Below are 14,591 nucleotides of genomic sequence, written 5' to 3' on the forward strand. Positions count from 1 at the left end.
ATAAACATACAATCATACATACATACAAACAAACATACATGCTTCACATGCTTACTTGCTTATGGTAGTCCATCGTATCCGATGATGACTTCTACTTCTGCTATCGGTGAGTTTTGAGGTTACTGAAAAGTCCAATATGAAAGCCACATGGTCTATAAAGTTAGTGTTGGTTGTGGTCTTGGCTGCAAGGCCCATCTTCCTCCTCTGGCGATTCCCTTCCCTCTCTCCTCTTCAAAATGGTGAAGGCCTGCATGGCAGAGTTGTCTCCAGAGAGGGTGATCTGAGGCAGAGCTTTCCAGTTGTGTGTGCTGTATTCTTGAGTGTTATCTTCAGTTGGTCCTTATATCTCCGCTTTTGGCCTCCTGCAGATCTCTGGCCATGATGTAGTTGACCATACAGCAGTTGTCTATCATCTGGCATTCTGAGGGTGTGGCCGGCCCATCGCAATTGGTACTGGAGAAAGTTGGCCTCCATGCTCTTGGTACCAGTTCTACTCAGGACTTCCGTGTGTGGCACACGATCACGCCATGTCAGCCCAAGGATCCGCTGGAGACACTTGATGTGAAAGTTCTCCAGCTGTTGAATGTGGCGGCGATACAGAGTCCAAGCTTCACAGCCGTATATAGTGTGGAGACACAGATGGCTTGGTAGAGTGCCACCCTAGTACGTATGCTGATGTCTTTGTTCACACAAACCCTCTTACGCAGTCTACCAAAGGAGGCTGAGGCAGACTTTATTCGCTTTTGATCATCATTGTTCATGCTGCAGTTTGCTGCAGAAGCTCCCAAGATATTTGAAGTCTGGGACTACTGCTGGGGGCTTGTCATTGATGTTAAAGACAGGTGATGGTGGTCGAGTTGACGGAGGGGAGTTCCACTGGCAGAGTACTTCTGTCTTCACAGTGTTCACAGTGAGACCCAGTCTACTATAGGCCTTCACAGCAGCCATTAGCGTTGCCTCCAGAGCTTCAGATGTATGTGCCACCAAGGTGCAATCATCAGCATACTGTAATTCCACAATCTTCACAGTTTTGACCTTGGTAGCCGCCTGCAGCCTTTTGATGTTAAATAAGCTTCCATCCAACCTGTAATCCACCAGCAAACCACTGCTTTCCTCAACTTATTTGTGCAGTAGCCAGGTGACACTCATGAGGAAGATGCTGTATAGTACAGGTGCAAGTACACAGCCCTGCCTGACACCTGTGCATACCTTGAAAGGCCTAGACTCCTGTCCTGTTGTTACCTGAGCCATCATCCCCTCCTTGCAGGATGTTTACAAACTTCTGCGTGTGAAATTTGTGTTTCATCTGACATCAAATGGACAAAGATAAGACCGTCTGGAGTAAAGTTCTGTGGTCAGATGAAACAAAAATGGAGCTGTTTGGCCACAATAACCAGCAATATGTTTGGAGGAGAAAAGGTGAGGCCTTTAATCCCAGGAACACCACTCCTACCATCAAGCATCGTGGTGGTAGTATTATGCTCTGGGCCTGTTTTGCTGCCAATGGAACTGCTGCTTTAAATGGGACAATGAAAAAGGAGGATTACCTCCAAATTCTTCAGGACAACCTAAAATCATCAGCCCGGAGGTTGGGTCTTGGGCGCAGTTGGGTGTTCCAACAGGACAATGACCCCAAACACACGTCAAAAGTCGTAAAGGAATGGCTAAATCAGGCTAGAATGAAGGTTTTAGAATGGCCTTCCCAAAGTCCTGACTTAAGTGTGTGGACAATGCTGAAGAAACAAGTCCATGTCAGAAAACCAACACATTAGACAAGAGGAGTGGTCAAAAATTCAAGCAGAAGCTTGCCAGAAGCTTGTGGATGGCTACCTAAAGTGCCTTATTGCAGTGAAACTTGCCAAGGGACATGTAACCAAATATTAACATTGCTGTGTGTGTGTGTGTGAATGTGTGTGGGTGTGTGTGCGTGTGTGTGTGTGTGTGTGTGTGTGTGTGTGTGTGTGTGTGTGTGTGTGTGTGTGTGTGTGTGTGTGTGTGGAATAAGGTAGGACAATGTTGATTCATCAGGCTGGCCCTTAATCTATGTTTCAAGTTAGTGAGTGAAGATGAGGTGATTATTCCACAGTAAAGGACCTCTGCGTTTGATGGGAAACTGGATAAGAGTGATACGGCCAAAGATAGGATGGAGATTATCAGTTTGTCTAGTATTATGATAATGAACTTGTGAATTGGTTTTAAAATAATTTTTGAAAGGTGTAGGAAGTGTATTAGCGAGGTAAGTACATTTATAGACAAAATAACTGTGTTGATACCAAAGGTGGGACCAAGTCATTGTTTTGCAAGTCACAAGTAAGTCTCAAGTCTTTGCCCTCAAGTCCGAGTCAAGTCCCGAGTCAAGACAGGCAAGCCCCGAGTCAAGTCCAAAGTCAAGACTGGAAAGTCTCAAGTCAAGTCCTAAGTCCTGCATTTTGAGTTTCGAGTCCTTTCAAGTCCTTTTAACCACAGACTAATATATTAACACAGATTGTGTATGCTTTTCAAACGCTGTATTTATTTATTAAAACAAGTGCATTTTAAATTGCAGGAAAGAAAATTGTGCTGACATTGCACTTTATAATAGCACTATTAACCAGTCATTTTAAACATTAACTCATTCCTTTACAAAACAAACACATTGAAAAATAAAGTGCAAATGTACTTATTTGTACAAAAGTGTTAACATTGAAAAAACATGACATATACGTGAACATAACAAAAAAGTTGTACTTTTTATATGTCAGGGCCCTATGCTGCATTGCATTTGCAAAAGACCAAATTAGCCAAGAGTCTGTCAGTCATTTGTGCACGATGGGGGCGTAGTATGATGCCACCATGGCTGAAAACTCGCTCCACTGGAGCACTGGAGGCAGGCACTGCCAAGACTCTCATGGCCACTCGGAACAGTGAAGGAAGAGTCTTCATGTTCAATGCCCAGAACAAAAGGGGGGAGAGAGTTTTTTTGGGTTGGTGCACTACTTGTAAGTGTATCTTGTTTTTTTTATGTTGATTTAATAAAAATAAAAAAAATTACAAAAATTCTTGTGCGGCCCGATACCAATCGATCCACGGACCAGTACCGGGCCGTGGCCCGGTGGTTGGGGACCACTGAGGTAAACAACCAACAGTATGTCAGAAAGCTAGCTAAAACGGTACACATATTCATAATATAGTATACATTTTAACTAACCTTTATTTTACTATTTTTGTCTTTTTTTAGGTAGCTAAAATACGCGGTGCTGCTGACCGCCGTCTAACGTTACGTGTGATATATTGACTAACGTAACCCTGCTTAACCGACTCAGTGGCCTAGTGGTTAGAGTGTCCGCCCTGAGATCGGTAGGTTGTGGGTTCAAACCCCGGCCGAGTCATACCAAAGACTATAAAAATGGGACCCATTACCTCCCTGCTTGTCACTCAGCATCAAGGGTTGGAATTGGGGGTTGAATCACCAAAAATGATTCCCGGGCGCGGCCACCGCTGCTGCCCACTGCTCCCCTCACCTCCCAGGGGGTGATCAAGGGTGATGGGTCAAATGCAGAGAATAATTTCGCCACACCTAGTGTGTGTGTGACAATCATTGGTACTTTAACTTTAACTTTTTAACTTAAAAAAAATCACTGAACAAAAAGTATGAATACGGTAGTGAACTGCAACAGATTCCCGTGTTTGCAATAACGTTATAACGTTAGCAGTGAGTTTACAGCCTCACTGATTTAACTACACAGCAAATAAAAGTCACGTTACTTAGCCAATAAACGTTATCTTTCATTCAAAACTTACCGTTCTTTGTGCAACTTCAAATGCTGGACGAAGTTGGAAGTTGTTGCCTCTCCATCAGTAATTTTCGAACCGCATGTGTTGCATACTGCAAACCGTTTTGTGTTGACCACCTCGTAATTTTTATACCCAAACAAAATTATTTTAGGTATCATTTTTTGTTCACTGGCGTGTGGTTTGGACATGTCTTCTTCCTTGGTTGTCCTGCAATTTGATTGGATGAATGCTGTGTGATGAAAACAAAGTAGATCTAATTTGATTGGCTGTTGTACTGAGAGCACACCAGCTGACACACGCAACGCTGATAGACAAGTACACAATGAAAAATACGGGGCGCTCCCGAATAACTTTTTCATCTTTGGGTTTTGGGGAAAGTAGCAAGTCATGTCAAGTCATGTCAATTCAAAAGGCTCAAGTCCAAGTGAAGTCACAAGTCATTGATGTTAAAGTCTAAGTCGAGTTGCAAGTCTTTTTACATTTTGTCAAGTCGAGTCTAAAGTCATCAAATTCATGACTCGAGTCTGACTCGAGTCCAAGTCATGTGACTCGAGTCCACACCTCTGGTTGATACCATTAGTAGATAGCAGAGGTGTGGACTCGAGTCACATGACTTGGACTCGAGTCAGACTCGAGTCATGAATTTGATGACTTTAGACTCGACTTGACAAAATGTTAAGAGACTTGCAACTCGACTTAGACTTTAACATCAATGACTTGTGACTTCACTTGGACCTGAGCCTTTTGACTTGACATGACTTGCTACTTTCCCCAAAACCCAACAATTAAAAAGTTATTTGGGAGCGCTCCGTATCTTTCATTTTCTTCGTCTGTGTCTATCAGCGTGTTGTTCCTGTCAGCTGGTGTGCTCTCAGTACAACAGCCAATCAAATTAGATCTACGTTGTTTTCATCACACAGCATTCATCCAATCAAATTGCAGGACAACCACCGAACAAGTTGTCAAACAACGCACCAGTGAGAAACAATTATGCCAAAGTTGGTTTCGTTCGGGTGTAAAAACTACGACTTGGTCAACAAAAAATGAATTGTCGTATACAAATCACGCAGTTCGAATATTACAGACGGAGACGCAACAACTTCCAACTTCGTTCGACATTTAAAGTTGCACAAAGAAGGGTAAGTTTTGAATGTAAGATAACGTTTATTGGCTAAGTAACGTGACTTTTATTTGCTGTGTAGTTAAATCAGTGAGGCTGCAAACTCACTGCTAACGTTATAACCATAGACATCTTCTAAGGGTACGCAGCATGGAGCGCTACTGCCTACTGGCGCAGACGAGACGCGGGGCCGCCATCTTGGAGTGGTGTTCAGTGCAATTCATTTGGCAGGAGCAATGAACTGTCAGCGCATTTAATTCATCTTACCTCACTGAATACCACTGATTTTCACGCGCGTTTTTGTCATACGTGTAGCTATGATAAAAGACACATGTTTTATTATTCATAGTTTGCTTAACAGTAATATAATATTCTTATATGCTATAAGTGACCAGACGTCCTAGATCAAAACTGGGAATATAATCCCAGAGAAGGGGAAACACAGGGACAGCTATTTTTAAATTGAAGAAACAATATGATTAAGTTATATATACATGCGTATATTCTACATAAACAATGTATGAATACATTAGATATCTATATATCTTAGGGACCTATAGACTGTATTTCTGTTGCTGCAGCAGCAGAGAGTTTATTTTGTCTTGACACTTTGTATTGATATTTTCTATTACATTCTTCCCTTAAATGATAATGTTTACACTGATTGTTTTATATGTATTTTTTATGTATGTCGCTTTGGATAAAAGCGTCTGCCAAATACTTAAACATAAACATATATAAACACCTGAAAGTCTATCAGCTAAAACCATCAATCTGTTTCACTGGATCCAAATTCTGTTTTACCCAACAATGTTAGTATTAAAAAATTGTTACTTGAAGACTTATTCCTGGTTACAATTATACTGTTAAGAAAGTATTGTCTTATATTTTGCCTAAAATGAGAATGCATCATAATCAGTGGCAGCTGGTGAATTTTGTTTTAGGTGGGGCTGAAAGTTTGTAAACCAAACCCCTGTAGGGGGTTCATCCTCCCCCAGAAGACTAATTTGTGATTTTCACATACAAATATTGAAGATCTTTGCTCCTTCTCAACTCTGTGGTAATATTATTTTCATAAAATACAACCAATAGTACGTTAATGTTAAATCTTACTTGTGAAAAGTAATCCCCCAATTCCTATTTTCAACAGTCCGCTCATTTGAGCAGGAAAACGCTGAACACCAGCCCGGCATCTTTGTTTTCTACCTGTCAACTGTCAGTTTAGGCTGCTCGCCAGCTCCTCATCACCACTTCAAGATGGCGGCCAAATTGCTTGCGTCACAGCAACCAATGCTGGGTCTACTTATAAGATGTCATTGCAACGTCATTGCAAACACGGCAATCTGTTGCGTCCACTGCAGTTCGCTACCTTATTCATACTTTTTGTCAAGTGATTTTTTTTAAGCAGGGTTGCATGAGGTACCTATACATAACGTTACGTTAGTCAATGTATCACACACAGTAACGTAACGTTAGACGGCGGTCAGCAGCATTGCGTAATTTAACCACCTACAAAAAGACAAACATAGTCAAATAAAGGTCAGTTAAAATGTATACTATATTAAGAATGTGTGTACATATTGCATAGGGCCCTGACATCTAAAAAGTACAACTCTGTTCATTGTTATGTTCATGTATTTGTTATGTTTTTCATGTGTACGCACACCTCAACACACATACAGTATGAGATGAGATCAATGAGATAAGGTAAGAACAGGATAGAAACTGCTGTGGAACTAGTTACACTGCAATATGCAATGGAAATACAATGTTAACACTTTTGTGCAAATAAGTACAGTTGCACTTGTTTTTTAAAATGTGTTTGTTCTGTAAAGGAATTAGTTAAATGTTTAAAATTACTGGTTAATAGTGCTATTATGAAGTGCAATGTCAGCACTATTTTTGTTCCTGCAATTTCAAATGCACTTGTTTTAATGAATAAATACAGCGTTTTAAAAGCATACACAATCTGTGTAAATATATTAGTCTGTGGTTAAAAGGACTTGAAAGGACTCGAAACTCAAAATGCAGGACTTGGGACTTGACTTGAGACTTTCCAGTCTTGACTTTGGACTTGACTCGGGACTTGCCTGTCTTGACTCGGGACTTGACTCGAGACTTGAGGGCAAAGACTTGAGACTTACTAGTGACTTGCAAAGCAATGACTTGGTCCCACCTCTGGTAGATAGTACTTTTAGTTTCCTAAACAGAGGAGCCAAATAGTTAGAGGAAGTAGCTATTCTTACACATTTATTTTGCATAATGAATAATTTGTGTAAATGTGATGGATATGTACCAGCCCAGACAATATTCAAATAGATAGGATATGGATCAATTAAACTGTATTAAAGAGTTAAGAAGCCCTGATTCTTCTGATGACACCAAGAGATCTTGACACTATGAGTATCTGTGCAGCTGGGTGTGTTCTGTCCATGACTATTTTTAATCCCTAGAAATTTGGTAGATGACATTTGACTAATTTTGATACCTCCAATATAAATCTTAGCACTCTGTTTACAATATGTTTTGTTTTTGCTTGCAAACACAATAAAGTTGGATATGTGTTATGGTTTAACAGAGGAAGATGACGGCAACTGACACCAGAGAGCGGTAATGTTCAATAATTGATTATATATATATATATATATATATATATATATATATATATATATGTATATATATATATATATATATATATAGTCCAAATATATTTAATAATCAAACAATACTAAATATACAAACTAAGGAAATGGAGTGTGACAAAATCCAAGAGTGTGTATGGTGTAAAACTATGTGTAGTATTTAACTGGAGCGTTTTACCGTAAATGTTGGAGGTGCGTGTTAAGAGGAGCGGTGTTGTTCGGCAAGGGCAAGGCAGGCAGAGTTGTCCAGGGGCGGAAACGCGGTCGAGAGGCAGGAGCGAGTTGTCGTAGTCCAGGGGAAAGCGAGGAGTCAAGAACCAGGAAACGCGAAGGAGGCAGGGACGATAGGGGAGCACAAGACGCACAGCTTGACTCGGGGATACACACAGGGAACTGCGGGGTGAGGGAGGACACGACAATCAACGCAGGGAAAGCGCAGAGAGGACAGATAGAGAGCATAAAGCGAGAATTGCATCAAACATCAGATGATAGCTTACTGAACACCAACAGAAGATTATATTCAGGTGCCGGCATGCCAGGTTGTCTACGCTTATGAAGGCAGCTCCTTCATTACAGGCAGGTGTGCTGATTGCCGGTAAATGATTGTAGCTGGCGGCTGCTGCAGGGCGTAGACGCGCGCGGCGCATCCCTGGAAGTTCGCGGCCGTGGGCGTGTCCCGAGGTGCGACAAGAAGAGCGCCAGGATGAGGGCGCATTCCAATGCGCCCTGGCCGTGACAATTTGTTTACAATTAGTGATAGCCTGTTAACAGAAACAATTCAGATAGCACGGCTATACCAGAATTAGCTTCCTTAATGACGTTTTCAAATTTCTTGTGAGTTAGGATCAAATTTGTATCATCAGCAAACAGAATGGGTGTAAAGGATGAAGATACAGCATTGATGTCAATGAGAAATAGTTGGGGTCCAAGTATATACCTCTGAGGAACTCCACATTACATCTTAAGTTTGGATGAAGGACAACCATTGACATCACAAATTGCTCGCGGTTATAAACATAACTAGACAGCCATTTAAAATCAATATTTTGAAAACCACAGATATGCAATTTTCAAGTCAAATAGTATAATCAACAGTATCAACAGCTTTAGAAAGATCAAGGAATATGCCAATAGCAAATTCCTTCTCATTATAGATTTTCTCAACCAACTGAACAAGAGCCACATCGCTGGAGTGACTTTTCCTAAAACCATACTGGTGTTCATATTGTGTTCATTCAAGTGGTGCAGCATTCTTTTATAAAGCAGTTTTTCCAATATTTTAGAGAAACATGGTAACACTGATATTGGCCGGTAATTATTAAAAAGTCTTGGATCTCCAGATTTATGCACAGGAGTAACTTTGGCTATTTTTAAATCTGATGGAACCTCCCCAAGTTGCAGGGATAGGTAAATATGTGTGTAATAATATAGGAGGAAAATGATTTATTCAATGAAGCACCTATATCATCATGACACGCTGCTGATATCTTCAAGATGGAAACTAATTCCAATACCTCTGTTTCATTAGTATCATCAAACTGAAAGAGAGTAGGGACATTTCCCCTAATGTAATTTACATGATTGCTATTTGGTTTTCCCATATCCTTTGACAGTGCTGAACCCACATTTGCAAATACATTGTTAAATTCATTTACTATAACAACAGGGTCATTATACATCTTGTCACCATCCTTGAACTGAGATGGTAGGAGTACCTTACATACATACATACATGCTGAAAATACATACATACGGTACATGGAGTACATATACTGTACATACATACATACATACATACAGTACATGCAGTACATACATAAATACACATTTATATGCATTGAAACATTCATATTCATACATACATACATACATACATACATGCTGTACATACATACACACATACAGTACATACATGCTGTACGTACGTTTGTACATACATACAGTACATATATTCATGCATAGAAACATACATTCATACATACATACAAAAAACATCAATGCTGTATATACATGCTGTGGCGACTTGTCCAGGATGTACCCCACCTACCGCTCGAATGCTGCTGAGATAGGCTCCAGTACGCCCTGCAACCCCGAAAGGGACAAGCGGTAGAAAATGGATGGACATACATATACGGAAACATACATTCATAAATACATGCTGTAAATACATACATACATACATACGTGTATGGCTACATACATTGATGATGATGATGATGATGATGACGATGATGATGATGACGGTGATACTGATGATGATGATGATGATGATGATGATGGTGATGATGATGATGATGATGGTGATGAAAATGATGATGATGACGGTGAGGATGATGATGGTGACGTGATGTGAAGATGATGATGAAGATGATTATGATGACGGTGATGGTGAAGCGAAGATGATGAAGATGATGATGTGAAGATGATGATGATGATGGTGATGTGAAGATAATGATGATGATGATGGTGGTTATGTGAAGATGATGATGATGATGATGATGATGATGTGAAGATGATGATGGTGAAGATAATTCCTGTAAGGCGGTGCCGTGTAAAAGGTGTAGGATGTGGAAGATTGAAAAAAAGTGGATCCCAAACGAGGCTTCTATGTGGGGGTGTTTAGTTCAGGGCCAGACGAGGCTCCTATGTGGGGTGTTCAGTTCAGGGCCAGACGAGACTTCTATGTGGGGTATTCAGTTCAGCGCTCAATTCAGGGCCAGATGAGGCTCCTATGTGTGGTGTTCAGTTCAGGGCCAGACAAGGCTTCTATGTTGGGTGTTCAGTTCAGGGCCAGACGAGGCTCATATGTGGGGTGTTCAGTTCAGGGTCAGACGAGGCTCCTATGTGGGGGTGTTCAGTTCGGGGCCAGACAAGGCTCCTATGTGGGGTGTTCAGTTCAGGGCTCAGTTGAGGGCCAGACGAGGCTCCTATGTAGGGTGTTCAGTTCAGGGCCAGACGAGGCTCCTATGTAGGGTGTTCAGTTCAGGGCCAGACGAGGCTCCTATGTGTGGGGTGTTTAGTTCAGGGCCAGACAAGGCTCCTATGTGGGGGTGTTGAGTTCAGGGCCAGACGAGGCTCCTATGTGGGGGTGTTGAATTCAGGGCCAGACGAGGCTCCTATGTGGGGTGTTCGTTCAGGGCCAGACGAGGCTCATATGTGGGGTGTTAAGTTCAGGGCCAGACGAGGCTCCTATGTGGGGTGTTCAGTTCAGGGCCAGGCGAGGCTCCTATGTGGGGTGTTCAGTTCAGGGCCAGACAAGGCTCCTGTGTGGGGTGTTCAGTTCAGGGCCAGACGAGGCTCCTATGTGGGGTGTTCAGTTCAGGGCCGGACGAGGCTCCTATGTGGGGTGTTCGTTCAGGGCCAGACGAGGCTCCCATGTGGCGTGTTCAATTCAGGGCTAGACGAGGCTCCTAGTGGGGTGTTCAGTTCAGGTCCAGACGAGGCTCCTGTGTGGGGTGTTCAGTTCAGGGACAGACAAGTCTCCTATGTGGGGTGTTCAGTTCAGGGCCAGACAAGGCTCTATGTTGGGTGTTCAGTTCAGGGCCATACAAGGCTCCTGTATGGGGGTGTTCAGTTCAGGGCCAGACAAGGCTCCTATGTGGGGGTGTTCGTTCAGGGCCAGACGAGGCTCATATGTGGGGTGTTCAGTTCAGGGTCAGACGAGGCTCCTATGTGGGGGTGTTCAGTTCGGGGCCAGACAAGGCTCCTATGTGGGGTGTTCAGTTCAGGGCTCAGTTGAGGGCCAGACGAGGCTCCTATGTAGGGTGTTCAGTTCAGGGCCAGACGAGGCTCCTATGTAGGGTGTTCAGTTCAGGGCCAGACGAGGCTCCTGTGTGGGGTGTTTAGTTCAGGGCCAGACAAGGCTCCTATGTGGGGGTGTTGAGTTCAGGGCCAGACGAGGCTCCTATGTGGGGGTGTTGAATTCAGGGCCAGACGAGGCTCCTATGTGGGGTGTTCGTTCAGGGCCAGACGAGGCTCATATGTGGGGTGTTAAGTTCAGGGCCAGACGAGGCTCCTATGTGGGGTGTTCAGTTCAGGGCCAGGCGAGGCTCCTATGTGGGGTGTTCAGTTCAGGGCCAGACAAGGCTCCTGTGTGGGGTGTTCAGTTCAGGGCCAGACGAGGCTCCTATGTGGGGTGTTCAGTTCAGGTCCAGACGAGGCTCCTGTGTGGGGTGTTCAGTTCAGGGACAGACAAGTCTCCTATGTGGGGTGTTCAGTTCAGGGCCAGACAAGGCTCTATGTTGGGTGTTCAGTTCAGGGCCATACAAGGCTCCTGTATGGGGGTGTTCAGTTCAGGGCCAGACAAGGCTCCTATGTGGGGGTGTTCGTTCAGGGCCAGACGAGGCTCATATGTGGGGTGTTCAGTTCAGGGTCAGACGAGGCTCCTATGTGGGGGTGTTCAGTTCGGGGCCAGACAAGGCTCCTATGTGGGGTGTTCAGTTCAGGGCTCAGTTGAGGGCCAGACGAGGCTCCTATGTAGGGTGTTCAGTTCAGGGCCAGACGAGGCTCCTATGTAGGGTGTTCAGTTCAGGGCCAGACGAGGCTCCTGTGTGGGGTGTTTAGTTCAGGGCCAGACAAGGCTCCTATGTGGGGGTGTTGAGTTCAGGGCCAGACGAGGCTCATATGTGGGGTGTTAAGTTCAGGGCCAGACGAGGCTCCTATGTGGGGTGTTCAGTTCAGGGCCAGGCGAGGCTCCTATGTGGGGTGTTCAGTTCAGGGCCAGACAAGGCTCCTGTGTGGCGTGTTCAATTCAGGGCTAGACGAGGCTCCTAGTGGGGTGTTCAGTTCAGGTCCAGACGAGGCTCCTGTGTGTGGTGTTCAGTTCAGGGACAGACAAGTCTCCTATGTGGGGTGTTCAGTTCAGGGCCAGACAAGGCTCTATGTTGGGTGTTCAGTTCAGGGCCATACAAGGCTCCTGTATGGGGGTGTTCAGTTCAGGGCCAGACAAGGCTCCTATGTGGGGGTGTTCATTCAGGGCCAGACGAGGCTCCTATGTGGGGTGTTCAGTTCAGGGCCAGACGAGGCTCCTATGTGTGGTGTTCAGTTCAGGGCCAGACAAGGCTCCTATGTAGGATGTTCAGTTCAGGGCCAGACGAGGCTCCTATGTTGGGTGTTCAGTTCAGGGCCAGACGAGGCTCCTATGTGGGGTGTTCAGTTCAGGGCCAGATGAGGCTCCTGTGTGGGGTGTTTAGTTCAGGGCCAGACAAGGCTCTTATGTGGGGGTGTTGAGTTCAGGGCCGGACGAGGCTCCTATGTGGGGTGTTCGTTCAGGGCCAGACGAGGCTCCTATGTGGGGTGTTCAGTTCAGGGCCAGGCGAGGCTCTTTTGTGGGGTGTTCAGTTCAGGGCCAGATGAGGCTCCTTTGTGGGGTGTTCAGTTCAGGGCCAGACAAGGCTCCTATGTGGGGGTGTTCAGTTCAGGGCCAGACGAGGCTCCTATGTGGGGTGTTCGTTCAGGGCCAGACGAGGCTCCCATGTGGGGTGTTCAATTCAGGGCTAGATGAGGCTCCTAGTGGGGTGTTCAGTTCAGGGCCAGACGAGGCTCCTGTGTGGGGTGTTTAGTTCATGGACAGACAAGGCTCCTATGTGGGGTGTTCAGTTCAGGGCCAGACAAGGCTCCTATGTTGGGTGTTCAGTTCAGGGCCAGACAAGGCTCTTATGTGGGGGTGTTCGTTCAGGGCCAGACGAGGCTCTTATGTGGGGGTGTTCGTTCAGGGCCAGACGAGGCCCCTATGTGGGGTGTTCATTTCAGGGCCAGACGAGGCTCCGATGTGGGGTGTTCAGTTCAGGGCTCAGTTCAGGGCCAAACGAGGCTCTTATGTGGGGTGTTCAGTTCAGGGCCAGACGAGGCTCCTATGTGGGGTGTTCAGTTCAGGGTCAGACGAGGCTCCTATGTGGGGGTGTTCAGTTCGGGACCAGACAAGGCTCCTATGTGGGGGTGTTCAGTTCAGGGCCAGACGAGGCTCTGATGTGGGGTGTTCAGTTCAGGGCTCAGTTCAGGGCCAAACGAGGCTCTTATGTGGGGTGTTAAGTTCAGGGCCAGACAAGGCTCCTGTATGGGGGTGTTCAGTTCAGGGCCAGACAAGGCTCCTATGTGGGGTGTTCAGTTCAGGGTCAGACGAGGCTCCTATGTGGGGGTGTTCAGTTCGGGACCAGACAAGGCTCCTATGTGGGGGTGTTCAGTTCAGGGCCAGACGAGGCTCTGATGTGGGGTGTTCAGTTCAGGGCTCAGTTCAGGGCCAAACGAGGCTCTTATGTGGGGTGTTAAGTTCAGGGCCAGACAAGGCTCCTGTATGGGGGTGTTTAGTTCAGGGCCAGACAAGGCTCCTATGTGGGGGTGTTCGTTCAGGGCCAGACGAGGCTTCTATGTGGGGTGTTCAGTTCAGGGCCAGACGAGGCTCCTATTTGGGGTGATCAGTTCAGGGCCAGACGAGGCTCCTATTTGGGGTGTTCAGTTCAGGGCCAGACGAGGCTCTTATATGGGGTGTTTGTTCAGGATCAGACAAGGCTCCTATGTGGGGTGTTCAGTTCAAGGCCAAACAAGGCTCCTATGTGGGGGTGTTGAGTTCAGGGCCAGACGAGGCTCCTATATGGAGCTGTTGAATTCCTGGCCAGACGAGGCTCCTATGTGGGGTGTTCGTTCAGGGTCAGACGAGGCTCCTATGTGGGGTGTTAAGTTCAGGGCCAGACGAGGCTCCTATGTGGGGGTGTTCAGTTCATGGACAGACGAGGCTCTTATGTGGGGTGTTCAGTTCAGGGCCAGATGAGGCTCCTATGTGGGGGTGTTCAGTTCAGGGCCAGAAAAAAAACACAACTTGATAGTTACAACTAGCACGTTTACACATGTTACAACAAAGAAACCATGAGACTTGCAACATCCGGTGTCGAAGGTGCTGCCTTTCTGGCGCGACTGTGTGTGTGTGTGTGTGTGTGTGTGGGTGTGTGTGTGTGTGTGTGTGCATACTTGCCAACCCTCCCGGATTTTCCGGGAGACTCCCGAAATTCAGCGCCTCTCCCGAAAACCTCCCGGGACAAATTTTCTCCCGAAAATCTCCC

At 45.4% G+C, this 14,591-nt stretch overlaps 1 protein-coding gene across 3 annotated transcripts in view; it reads left to right on the top strand.

Moving 5' to 3' along the window:
- The window catches only part of nectin1b (nectin cell adhesion molecule 1b), a 211,817-nt gene that overhangs the window by 135,611 nt on the left and 61,615 nt on the right, over nt 1–14,591 (top strand). The gene's annotated exons all lie outside the window — the stretch shown is intronic.

This window comes from Nerophis lumbriciformis, linkage group LG17 (genome assembly GCF_033978685.3).
Source record: "Nerophis lumbriciformis linkage group LG17, RoL_Nlum_v2.1, whole genome shotgun sequence".
NCBI classification, from domain to species: domain Eukaryota; kingdom Metazoa; phylum Chordata; class Actinopteri; order Syngnathiformes; family Syngnathidae; genus Nerophis; species Nerophis lumbriciformis.